Below are 13,600 nucleotides of genomic sequence, written 5' to 3'. Positions count from 1 at the left end.
AGAATCATGTCATAATGTGTCACTATACTAGATTCGATGCCACTCGTTCAAATCATTAGTTGTAAATGTTTCAACTAGTTTACATGCTACTCGTTCATGTTGTAGTGCTTCTACTACACTAGTTCAATGTCAACTATTATCATCATCTCAAGGTCAGGTTGTCACTTATCTTGTCACTATAGGATTTCATGTCACCAAATCTAATCCTCATGCACCCTAGGTCCTGGTGTCAAGCTCACAATGCTACACTACTAAGGTACATGCAAAGAAATAGAAATGTCACTATACAACATCCTATAATGCATAAGTACAACATATGAAAAGAAATATGATCGACAATATGACTTAGACATAAAAGGAAGCCCAACTGCTTCGGGATGACACCCCCCACCTTTTGGTGATGCCACGAAGCTAAGATTCCAATCCCGCGATTTTTCGACGCTGCCTCGGCTCTCCAAGCGGAAACGAAGTCGAAACGCCCTTTTTGCTAATATCTTTGCGCAGGCACGACGGATCGCGGAACCGTCTTCACCAGCGCGTTAGACTACCTAGCAAATAGGTACAAAAGAGATCAATCCCAACCTTGGATCTCTACTTTACAAAACCTATTTTAGAACCCTAGGTCGGAACTATTGCAAGAATCCGACGTATAACTTCGCGATTCAAGCAATAATCACCTACTTAGCATCTAGGGGTTCCATAAAAATTATTTCTAAGGTATAAAACATCAACCCTAGAAATCTACCGTTAAAGCTCTACGAAGCTCACATTAAAAACTTGCTCCAACAGCGAAGAAGAAGATGAAGAAGACGAAGATCCAATTTCAACTTCAATCTCCTTCAATCCCTTCACTAGCTTCCACCCTTGGGAGAGCTTCTAGAGAGAGAAAAGAAGAAAGAAATGGTGAGGAGGGAGTTCATTGGCTGTGAACAAGAAGGGAAGTGTTGGGGCCCTTTTATAAGCTGCCACAATTGCATAAAAGCCCCTCAAACATTCCCAAATTGCAACAGACCCAACCTGCAGTTTTCTGCAGTTGGTATCGGTACACGGGCAATCTGTCACCGGTTTAACGATTACGCAGCAGCAACCCGAGAGCAGCCTTCTCGGTCAGTAGTCTGGTACCGGTACCATTTTGGTTTGTCACCGGTTAACAACCTTGACAGAGACTAACCCGAAAGCAACTCTGCTCTCGGTTTCTGCAGTGTACCGCTGACACCCCTGGGCTGTCACCGGTTCACAATGCTCCAGACCTGATTCTCGCATTGTTTCGACTCCAATTCGCGCCGAGCAATGCTAAAACCTCTCTAACTCTTCTGGAATTCAACTTTAACCCTTCCAACATAGTTGGAATGTCAAATGAAACATGTCCAAGCATCCGTCTCACCACACTTTGGTCACTTTGACCAAAAGTGGATTATTACTACGAGGATTCGATATCTTACACTATGCCCTTACCGCGGTCCTCGACCTGTGCGCCCGTGCTCGGTCCTGCAACAAAGTGGGATGAGAACTAATAAATAGTTCGAGTGGGTTCGGCTACCGACGCCGCCAATTTTGCCATTAGGTCTAAGCAGGCAAAAGTAGTAAAGGGTTAGCCAAATATTAACATTTCTATCATGCTACTATGCCTCTGCAATATGTACAATAAGCAAGTAAGGTAAATAAATTCTAGCAACTATTATACTCATGATGCATGCCATTTACCTTTGTTTTCATAACCCAATCAATCCTGCTTACCCGAAGGTTAAGCCTCGACTCATAACCAATCCCTACAAATCGCGAGGAGCAACCGCTACACTCACCCGGGACCGTCTGCGGGACAATTACGTCTGTCCCTACCGTGAAGTACTTCGAAGACCACGCTTGGGTGGAGCGACCACCGCCAAGCAAAATAGACGAATGTGAGTATGATCCAATCCTCTAACCCGAGGATACCCTACAAACTAATGGTAATCAAATCTGGGGACACCAATCCCAATACTCATACTTGAGTAATCACCTTGTCTCTAGTTAAATGTCATTAGACCACAATGTCTCTAGCTAACGCCACAATGTCATGTTTATCTTTAGTTAATGCTACATTGTTTTAGTTGTCTGTAATTAATGCCACAATGTCATTTTCTCACATGTTTTCTGTAACGTATCAAAATCCGAAAACGATATTCGAACTTTGACCAAATTGGTTAAGGCGTCGAAGGAAAGCGATGGACAAGTTCCTCTTGCTGCCCGACAAGTTTGAAAGGGCGAAAAATGAGCTAGAGAAGTGTTAAAATGGTTTTGGCGTCAACCGGCGCGAAGTAGAGCTGAATCGAAGTCAAAACGGCATTCTGGAGCTGTTGTACCGGTACAAGGTGATGGCTGTACCGGTACAACCATCACGGAACAGTGCTCTGGTTGCTGTACCGGTACAAGGTCACCTTGTACCGGTACAAGCCCGACGAAACCGAGAAACCAAGCTCTCGGGTTTGGCTGGGCTTCAGACGCTGTACCGGTACAAGGGACCTTGTACCGGTACAAGACCTGCGAAACCGAGAACCAAGCTCTCGGGTTTGGCCTGCTAATTGGCCTTGTACCGGTACAAGACCCCGTGTACCGGTATAAGAGGCTCCAGACAGCCCAGTGAGACTTATTGCAAATAAGAAGAAATAGAGGGTTTAGTTGCAATTGTAGCAACATGTTAACACCCCAACCCCTCTCTTTCTTCCTCCCACAGCCACTCATCTCCCCCTCTCTCATTCCTCTCATTTCTCTCTTTCTCTCTCTAGAACCAAACCCTAGAGCTAAGGAGAAGGTGGAGAGGAGCTAGGAGAAGGAGATTTTGGAGCTTTGGAGGGTCAAGAAGCTCTCCAACAAGAAGGAGCTTGCTAGGGCTTGGACAAAGGTGAGTGTAATTATTTATTTGAGTCTAGAGTTTGGATTTTAACCCAAAGTTTTAGGGTTTTGAGCTTGTTTCTAGATTTAGAAACCTTGGGGACCCATGAAACTATGAAATCCATGGTTTTCATGAAGCCCTCTCATGGTGGATCACTAGGGCTCAGTAGTTGTGTGTCTAGGGATGGCTTGTGTTAGGTGTTGTGTGTGTTTATCTAACTATTTTGCTTAGCTAGTAGAGATCGATATAGAGATACCTTTTTTGTGAATTGGGGTTTGATTTTGCCCTAATTTCAGGGACAATTGACCGTATGAGAATAAGTTGGGAGTGGTGTCTACGGTTGTTGTTAAGCATTTCCAATTGTGTGGTGTTATGGTAATGGGCTAATTGGACTGTTTTTGGTATGATAGGACACGAGTTTTGAGGTCGTGTGGGCACGGACTTAACTTGCTACTGTTGTGTGGTGGCGTGGTGTAATCTTTAATGGTCATAGTGATTATTTTTGGCATATGATATATTTGGCTTTTGCATAATAGGGGTTAAATTGTTGAGCTGTTTGTGTGTTTTTTGTGTGTTGTGTCATTGCATGTGATGTTTGAAGAATGATTATATTATGTATGCGTAGGATTGTGACAAGAATTGTTTTAATGGTTGTAAACAAAAGTGCCTAGACAGTAGATTTATGTCAAGTGCATGGAACGAGTCTAGAACATTTAGTAAAAAGTGTGAATTGGGTTGTGTGTTGTGTGTAGTGTGATTAAAACTTTGACAGTGCATTTTTTAGTTGACACGAGTGATCGCAAGATTGAAAGAAAAGAATATTGTGATTACGAATTTTAACTTTTTGGTCATTGGAATGTATTCTTAGTTAGGATGTGTAATGTAGGATTTGGTTGTTGTTGTTTGGTGTTCCCCCCCGCTTCGGCGATGTGCTCACGAGGTCGTCATCAATGGCGTTGTATGCGAGTATTTCACAGAGCGGCAAGGGGTTCCATCGGGTCTGTGTAGCGGTTCTCCCGATTATGGGAATTTTGGTTGTGTGAGTTTGTTGAGGGCGAACTACGGTGTTAGCCAAGAGTTGGGTAGCACTATGATCTTGCATGCATTCTGAGTTTTATCAGGATGCTTTTAATTGTTCAGGCTAATAGCCATTGCATTTGTTAGACGGTTACTTACTTTGTTTTTCCTATTTATGCTTGATTAGCTTAAGTGGGTAGTCGCAGTGTGTGGTTCCCGATCCATGGGAACTTCGTTGTAGTTCTCACACCCCTATTTCCACAGAGCCGGGACCCAGCGAGCCGGCGGACGATCGCGGTAAGGGCATCGTGCCCTAGATAGAGACCGCCCGAGTTGTTCATTTACCTTAGTTGCATACCCTTTATTATATCATCTTTTGTACCTCGATGACGAACTTACTTTAATGAATGATGTAAGGGATATTTACTTAAATGTCAAAAGTTATGTTTTGGGTGAAATGAGATGTAAAAAGAAATGATGCAAAGTTGTAATAGATTCTATAGGTGTAGTTGTTTACTTTCACTCTTGGCTATTGCTTGCCCTCGTGCAAGCCATTGTGTATGCTTCCGCTTATGCAATTTCTATACTCTATCTGTACCTGTTGTTGAGCCTTGGGCGGACAGGGGAGGTTCTGTCCGTTCGGCGTCTGTTTCACACTCTCGAACCGGCCAAAAGGATCGGGCTCGGGGCGTGACATTTTCACTTTTATGTCGATGTCATTTCCGGTGCCACGATGTTCTAAGTTAGGTTTATCATGCCATTATAGAGCCCTTTGTTCACATCCAATCCTCTATACACATAACACTAGGGGTGCGTTTGGTTCACGCTATCTTTTAAAGATTCCTAGTAATCCAATGGGAATAAAAAAATATGACGGTGTTTGGCTAAACGCACTAAGTAATCCAGTTGGTAATATTGGATTCACTTGGGAATAAGATTCACCCCAAAGTACTAATCTCATTCCCTTGGAGGAGGGTGGGTATCCTCATATTAATGGATTTGAGTAATCATAATATGTCTAATCTCTTTCTTTCTTCCTACTCACCGGCTAATTGATATTATTTTTTTTTTACACTCTAACCTTATATCTCTCTCTAAACTTATTTTTCTTTCTAAAATTCAACTTTTTTTTCTCTTTCTAAACTAAACTTTCTCTCTCTCTCTCTCTCTTTCTAAAATTTCAACTCTCCCACTCCCTCTAATTTTGACTATATTTTTCTTTCTATTTTTTTAATTATGCTCTCTCTCTCTAACTTATACTCTCTCTTCCTTTTTTCTAAAAAGATGTCGAAACTTTTGGTAACATTATCTAAAATTAATTAAATAAATTAATTAATTAATTGTATATTTTTTGTAATATTAAATAATATGGCTATTTAATATTACCGTGCGAACCAAACACAGGAATTCCACATTCTTAGTAATAGGATGAATAGGAATAAGATTCTCGGATATCTTTTATTCCTAGTAATCTTTCATAATGCGAACCAAACGCACCCTAAGTTCCATCTCATATATATATGCAAACCTCATGAGAATAAGCAAGGAAAGGAATAAACAACAATCTACTCTACGATGCATGAATGCTAACATGAACATATGCATGGCCAATGAAGTAACTTAGACATAAAAGAAAATTTGGATGTACCGGATAGCACCCCCCAGCTCTAGATGATGTCAAGATGCTAGAAATCCAATTTCGTGATTTTTGGACGTCGTCTCGGCCCTCCAGGCGAAAACGAAGCAAAAACTATCGTTTTCTTCAATAACTCGCTATACGATCGTAGGAGCTTCGATTTGAGTTGCTCCCATTATCAATTTTACCTTCAATTAAGTTTACGAAGGGTCAATTTAACAATAAACCCTAATTCCACAAAAACCCTAATTTTCAACCCTAGGGTTTCATGCCATGAGCTCCATGGTTCCAACATGGGATTTCTAGGTGACCTAGGTTTCTAATCTTGCAAGAGACTCAAAACAAAGGATTTAGGGCATAAAACCAAGCCCTAGCAAGGATCTTGCAAGAAACCATACCTTAGCCCACTAGCTATCCAAGCTCCACCTTGTAGGAGAGCTCTAGATCCTTCAAGCTCCAAGAATCTCCTCTAATCTCCTCCAAATCTCCTCCAAATCACCTTGGGGGAGAGCTCCTAAAGAGAGAGAGGAAGAAAAATGGTGTTGATGGTGTTCTCTTGGCTGTGAACAAGAGAGGAGAAAGAGTAGGGTTTTTATAAGCCTCCACAATTGCAAAATAGCCCTCCAACTCCCTATGTTTGTAGCAGTCTGCAAACTGCTGTCACAGTGCAGTGTACCAGTGACACGGGCTGGTGTCACCGGTACACCCGTCAGCAGCAGCCAAACCCGAGAGTTGCTGCTCTCGGGTTGCTGCAGTGTACCGGTGACTAATCAGGACTGTCACCGGTACGCTGCCCCAGTACCGGTGACACCCGAATGTTGTCACCGATACACAGTCCCAAATGCCCAAACCCGAGAGCTGATCTCTTGGGTTGCCTGCCTAGTACCGGTTAACACCCTGGCCATCACCGGTACGCAGTGCCCAGGCAGCAATGTAGCATTTGCTCAAGTTCTATTTTGCGCTGAGCAATGCTAAACTCACTAATCTCATTTGGAACTCAACTTTGACCCTTCCAACATCATTGGAATGTCAAATGGACCATGTCCAACCATCTTTCTCGCCACATTTTGGTCATTTTGACCAAAAGTGGATTAATACGACGAGGATTCAATATCTTACAATACATATATACATATGTTTGTATATATATGCATGCACACACGAACAAAGAGATCGAATTAGGCCAGCCAAAAAAAAAAGAGACCTTCAGCATAGAGGCCCAGGTATAAGTGCAAACATTACAAAAAAAATTTATGTAAAAACAAAGTTAAATCTAGAGAGAATTATTTTTTAAAAAATCGAAGCAAGGAGAAGTGTGAGAAAGAAATAAGGGAAATTTATTATGAAAGTAGCCACAATTTAAAGAATGGGCGTATAAAATAGTTCCAACAGTTTTAAAGCAGTAATAAACATTAAAAAATAGAGCAAAAGGATAGGATGAGCAATGAACTATAAACTAAAGAATGGAGATTAAAATTGATAGAAATAGGACTAAAACATTAAGAAAGTAGTAACAAAAAAGAAATGGATAATCAGCTGTTTCAAATGACCCTTCATTCTTTTAATCACACATTAATGTATTTTTTTTAGCAAACAATTGGCGCAAGTGTTGCCCTAAGGCCATCAAGCTTCCTCTTTTTTTTTTATTCCTTATCGTCATATATTTGATGCACTTTTATTATCTAGCAATTGGTGCAAGTGTTGCCCTAAGGCCATCAAGCTTGCCCTTTCTTTAATTCCGTAGCACCATAAGCTTGCCATTTCTTTAATTTCGTATAACAATAGCCAACCAAACCATCCCGTATCATCACATATTCAATATAATTTTTTTAGCCAACAATCGGCGCAAGTGTTGGCCCAAGGCCATCAAGCCTAGCCTAAAAGGAATATAAATCAAAACATTATGAAAGTAGTGTTGGCCCAAGGCCATCAAGCCTAGCCTAAAAGGAATATAAATCAAAACATTATGAAAGTAGCGACAAAAAGAAATAGATAATCAGTGGTTCCAAATGACCTTAAAAAAAATAGGGTGAGCTCAGATGGTAAGGACATCTCCATTCGTTTCACTACACATTCAATGCACTTTTTTTTTTAGCAAACAATTGGCGCAAGTGTTGTCCTAAGGCCATCAAGCTTGGGTTTTTTTTCTAATTCCGTACCGTCATATATGTGATGAACTTTTTTTAGCGAGCAATTGGTGTAAGTGTTGCCCTAAGGCCATCAAGCTTGCCCTTTCTTTAATTCCGTATCACCATTGCCAAGCAAATCATTCTGTTTCATCACATATTCGATATTCTTTTTTTAGCCAACAATTCCATACCATCAAGATTAGCGTTTTTTTAATTTCGTATCATCATCGCCCAGCAAATCATTTGAGGTCACATATTATCCAGTCCTTTTATGGCACTACTTTCATAACATTATGATTAACATTCTAACATTATGATTAACATTCTCTGAGCTGGAGTGTTTATCGAGTGTTGCTTATAAGATAAACTAATTTAACTGAAGCTCAGCAAGGAACAGAAATTTAACTAAGGTAGTAAGAACACCAGCTTTCTTCTCAATCTGTATGGCAACATTGGACGAATTATGGCAACATATGCTTTCTAGATTATCTATATAATATGTTCAAATCATTGGGCTTAGACACCTTTTTTTTTTTTTTTTCTTTTGCCTCATTATCCTTTGAATACCTGGGTATTTGACATGATTGTTTTGAGGTTTCACCTATGTAAAACTTTTACGGGGAATAAGACCGAAAGTTTAGCGCACAAAGTCTTGTTGCCACGTACATATGTTTTTTTTGTTTCAGCATCCTTTGAATACACATTTAACTGATTAATTGTCCAACAGCCCCACCTCAAAAAACTTGTCCAATAAGGATTTCAAATGTAAAAGAAGTATAATTGGAAGGCTTAAAATAATTATAAGACCCTAATTGTCAACAAATGAGCAAATCGACCTATCTAAACTAATCAAAATCCAACAAAAAAACCTTAGGAAAGAACAAAGCTAATCTAAATGTTGATCTAGATCAGCAGATCAGCATTCTAAACAATGCTGATTGTAAAAAATACTTTATATCAGATCAACAATGCTAATTGTAAAAAAAATACTGATTTAGCATTGCTGATCTAAATCGGCAATCTGATCTAGCAATGCCGATCTAACAAAAATGCTGATTTAGATCAGCATTGCTGATCTAAATCAGTTTAAAATGCTGATTTAGCATTGCTGATCTAAATCAGCATTCTAAAAAATGCTGATTATAAAAAAAACCAGCATTCTAACAAATGTTGATTTTGTTAAATACTGATTTTAACTGGACTTTTTTTAAGAGAGGGCCTAAAAATGCTGATCTAAAAAATGTTGTTTTTGACTGTACAGGGAAAAAAGGTCCAGTTAAAAATCAGCATGTACAAATCAACATTTAACTGGACCTTTTTTTACCTGTATTCTAAGTCTCATACATGTAAATCAGCATGCAAAAAAATCACGTATGAGACTTAGAATAAAAATATTATTGGAAATCAAAGAAAGTCTCATATAGGCAAATCAGCATGAACAAAAATCATGAAATCAAAGGAAATAAAAAAGAACAACATAAACTACTTCCAAGAAAGATGAAAGGCTCCATACTAAATCAGCACATGGAAACCATACCAAACAACATACATGAATGCATACTAAAATAATTGGAGAGTAGAAGCGCAGATTTGGAAATAAATTAGACCACCAAAAGCATACAAAATAACCGAGACAAATTTAGTCGAAAATAGTCTATTCATAAGCATAGAACGGTAGTAAGAACAAAAGTTGGCAGGCAAGGTACAAACATTTTGCTCAGTCCTCCCCCATTTATCAAGCATTGATTGGATCAGCAGTAATGTTTTTTTTTTTTGCCTTAGAAGTGTCAGAACCAAATAAGCTATAGCACAAATGAGAAGCGCTGGTTGCCTGCAAAGCATACCATCAGTGATTTAAAAGGCGCGCCTCGGGCGCGCGCCTCGGCGCCTAGGCGCTAGGCGAGATCGCTCGCGCCTAGGCAGCTCCTAGGCGGGCGACCTCGCCCAGGAGCGCGCCTCTTGCGCCCAGGCGCTCGCCTTTACTGAGGCGCAAGGCGCGCTTGATGCAAAAAAAAAAAAAAAAGCTGTTGGGTTGGACTTTGGATCCAACATCCAATTACCCGTTAAGAGTAAAAAAAAAAAAGAAGAAAAAAGAGAAGCCCTAAAAGTTGATCGAACTTCCTCCTGAGTCCTCCGCTCGAGCAACCATCCGCCATTTTCGCTCTCTCTCCTTCTCGCTGGCTGCCTGGCTCTCCACGGCTCGAGCAAGCAGCCAAGCGGCCCAAGCATCACCTCTCTCTCTCTCTTTCTCGCTCACTCTCTGAGGTTCAACCCCGAGCAAGCAGCCAAGCATCACCTCTCTCTCTCTTTTTCTCGCTCACTCTCTGAGGTTCAACCCCGAGCAAGCCTGGGCGAGGAGCGATCTCTTCCCCTCTCACATTGGTTTTTAATTTCTCTTCCTCTCTCTCTCTACAGTCTCTACCTCACGTTTTTTTTNGAAAAGAAATAGGCTCACACAAAAATGCTTAAATGATTTGGTGTATGTAAGGTATAATAGAGCATTGAAGCGGCGGTATAAATTGCGTGATACCAGCGACCCTATCTCAATGAGTGAAATTGATGATAGCAATGAATGGTTGATTGGAAAAATGGATGAAGACAATGATAATGAGAGGGAAGATGATGATCATGTTTGGGAAGATGACTCTTTGACATGGAGTATTGTGGCAAAAGCAGCAGGGGTGGATGAACCTTCACACCGTACTAGATCACGTAGTTCCACAGCTTCCACCAAATGCATTGGTAAAGGAAAGACAAAAGCTTTATCTTCTCACACTCGGAATGTTACTACCTTCATAGATGATGAAGAGCATGATTTTGATGATGCTCTCGAAACAGAAGATGAAGAAGAAGAGGAAGACATTGGAAATGACAAATCTGACGAAGAAGAAGAGTATTCTTCGTCAAGTGGTGGACATGATGATTGATGAATGAAAACTAATTAATATTTTTAGTGTGACCGTGTGACCCATTTTGGCTCGATTGCTCCAAACCTTGACCTTGAATACTTAGTTTCTCTATGATGCCTTTTTGATGTTCTTTCGCTTAAAACTTAAGTTATTAACTTTTTATGCATGCTACATTACTACTTGCCTACTTTTTGATGATCTTATGCTTATAATTGGTATGTTTTTGACGTACTATTAGTTTGGCATTACTAGTTAGCTTCATACTTGCCTTTATTTAAAGATGAAAAGGTATGTTGTTCTCTACTTTAGTTCTTTTTGCATGTGTTATTTTGTTTTTAGCATTATTATAATCATATATTTGTTTATTTCACGTGTGCGCCTCACCTCTCTCAGGCGCGCGCCTTGCGCGTTGCGCTTGCGCCTAGGCTCTAACAGCCTTTGCGCCTTGATGCGCCTTGGGCTTTTTAAAACACTACATACCATCCATAGCGTCTGCACTGTTAACTAAGAAGGGCGCATTCCCACGGAACTATCGAAACCAATTGACACTCAGGGGAAGTATCATCATAACATGCACAAAGGTGGAAAAGGCATAGATTTGTTTTCCTTTTCATTCAGTGTCTTTTGAATAAACGGTTATTTTTACATTGGTGTTTCGAGGTTTCATCCACCCAAAGTTTTTATCGGAATAAGACCAGGCGCTATTAACCAAAAGGAACACCGTGGCAGACTCCCAACAAAGGCCCCCTGAATGTTTTTTTCCGACCTTTTTTAAATGTGCTGAGCATAAAGGCTAAGTATTTTTTTCTTTCTTGTTTTTAAACGTATGCTACTGGTAGGGACAAAGAAGGCCACAGACAGTTAATTAAAGTCCAAAGCAAACAGGTGCACAGGGGGAACTGGTAGGACCAAAGAAGGCCACTGTCAGTTAAAGTCCAAAGGAAATAGGAGCACAGGGGGAAAAGCACAGCATAATTTAGGCCGAGCTGATTGCTGACCCACTCTCCAATTTTTCCCGAGACAACCATTTGGGACGAAGGTTACTAGGTCACGCGCTACCCACCCACGGGAGTGTAGCCGCAGGCAGAGTAGAGAGTTTTAGAGGAGATCTATGTAAGAATTTATCCGGCACAAAAATCGGAGCGGAAATTAAAATTATTTTTTCGAAAAACAAAAATCCATATCACATATGATCCAAAACAAAAACAAAACAATCCAGTGCCGGCGGATCATTCTCATGTTACAATGTAAAATAATAATCTAACCTAAACATATATGAAGTTTAGGCTATATCACCTCAGACCAGTTGAGGTCTCTTGATCTACTGTATGGTTGAAACTGAGATTCCAATTAGCCGCGCACGTGTCTGGCCTCTACGCGTATCCATACGGAATTGATCCAGATCCAACACCTTCCGTCGCACGGAACAGATGAGTCGCAGATTACAAAGACGGTGCTAGCAGTCTTATGATATCTACGTTCCCTTTTGTGAGATGTATTGATTTTTCGAAAGATCAAAGAGAGACGGATAATTTGGTTCACCTCAAGAGCTAATTAATTATCCTTCCTTATAAAGATATATGTATATGAATGGGCTACTTAATTAACTACCTCCATCAACCGCAATGTACGTGGGCTACTTAATTAACAACTTCAACCGAACAGCCAGGAGGATGAATTAATTTCTCCTCAAGTTTCGCCGAAGTTTAACTAATTAAGTATTAGGATAAAAATCAATCTAGGAACTAATTTGATTTAAGGATAATGATCAATTTAGTAATTAGTTGAAGCTTATCCAATAGAATTAATTCTTATCTCTCAATTTAATTTGATCTTATCCATTAAATCATAACTAAATATTCATATTTAAATCTAATCTAATTAGAATATTTTATGAATATTTAATTATTCTCTAATGTAATTAGAGATTGAATCTTTCGTAACATTCAAATTCAAATCATAATTTCTCACTATTTCCACTAAATTGTTTAGTGTATTGTACTCATCTTGTCATGTTGGATGCACACAATTCCTATTGTGTGTAACCGCATAGTTTCATTACTATTCAGCAGTGAGGTCCAATATCAAACCCTTCAATATTGAATTAGAACTCTTCTAATCTGTAAAACAATTTATTTAAATTATTTGTTTACTTCTCTCACTGTCCGTGAGTGACACCTAGCAGTATATCACGGCAATCCAAAATAGTGATGATAAAACGAACCTTTCCGCTAACCGTTACCGTGTGATTAATTCCTTCCAACACACAACGCCCCGATCGAACTAAGATTATGGTTACTCGCCAAATCTTATTATTCGATCATATGACTAGAATATCTAAAACTGACTCAACATGGTAACACAGCTGGAAACTCTTTCCGCACACCACGTACCCTGGCCAAGGATTTTCCGAGTCGAGTTCGATAGTCTACATAGGACGTTCTCTCTCATTGTTGAGAGTGTTGAATTCCTTATTGCACACTCACACGCCTCCCCATATAAACTACTACAGCCAATCAGTACCAGACGTAGACCAATGATTAGAGTCTAAGTATTAGCACAGTCAAACAGTAGTAATCTATATGTGAAGCAACCATGATGCCTAAGGTCTGAGGAGTACTTCACACAACGGTAGCATAGAACTAGTCACTAGCGAATATGGAACCATATGACTGTTCAACTAAATGGTCACGCTCAGTGTACTTGTTCGCTAACAAGCACCTGCATGCTTACTTTAGTGTCCCTACACTAATGACTTGAGATTCGTCACCTCAACTTAGAAGTATAGCATACACCGGCCTATCCGGAAATATCATCGTCCTTATGATATTCCTATGGCTAGGAGCGTTTAAGAATCTTGTATAAAGAAATATATATCTCAAATTCCTAACTCTTAGGAATATATTTTCTTAACGAAAATTCAATGGACGATTTATATAAATGTAGTGTGCTTCTAATAATAAATATGAATAAAACTTGCCCTTTATTAATTAAGAAAAATACTTAATATGTTCACAAGTCTATGTCACCGATTGGC

This window comes from Ananas comosus, linkage group 1 (assembly GCF_001540865.1).
Source record: "Ananas comosus cultivar F153 linkage group 1, ASM154086v1, whole genome shotgun sequence".
In the NCBI taxonomy this organism is placed as follows: domain Eukaryota; kingdom Viridiplantae; phylum Streptophyta; class Magnoliopsida; order Poales; family Bromeliaceae; genus Ananas; species Ananas comosus.
Note: the sequence above shows the minus strand (reverse complement) of the source record.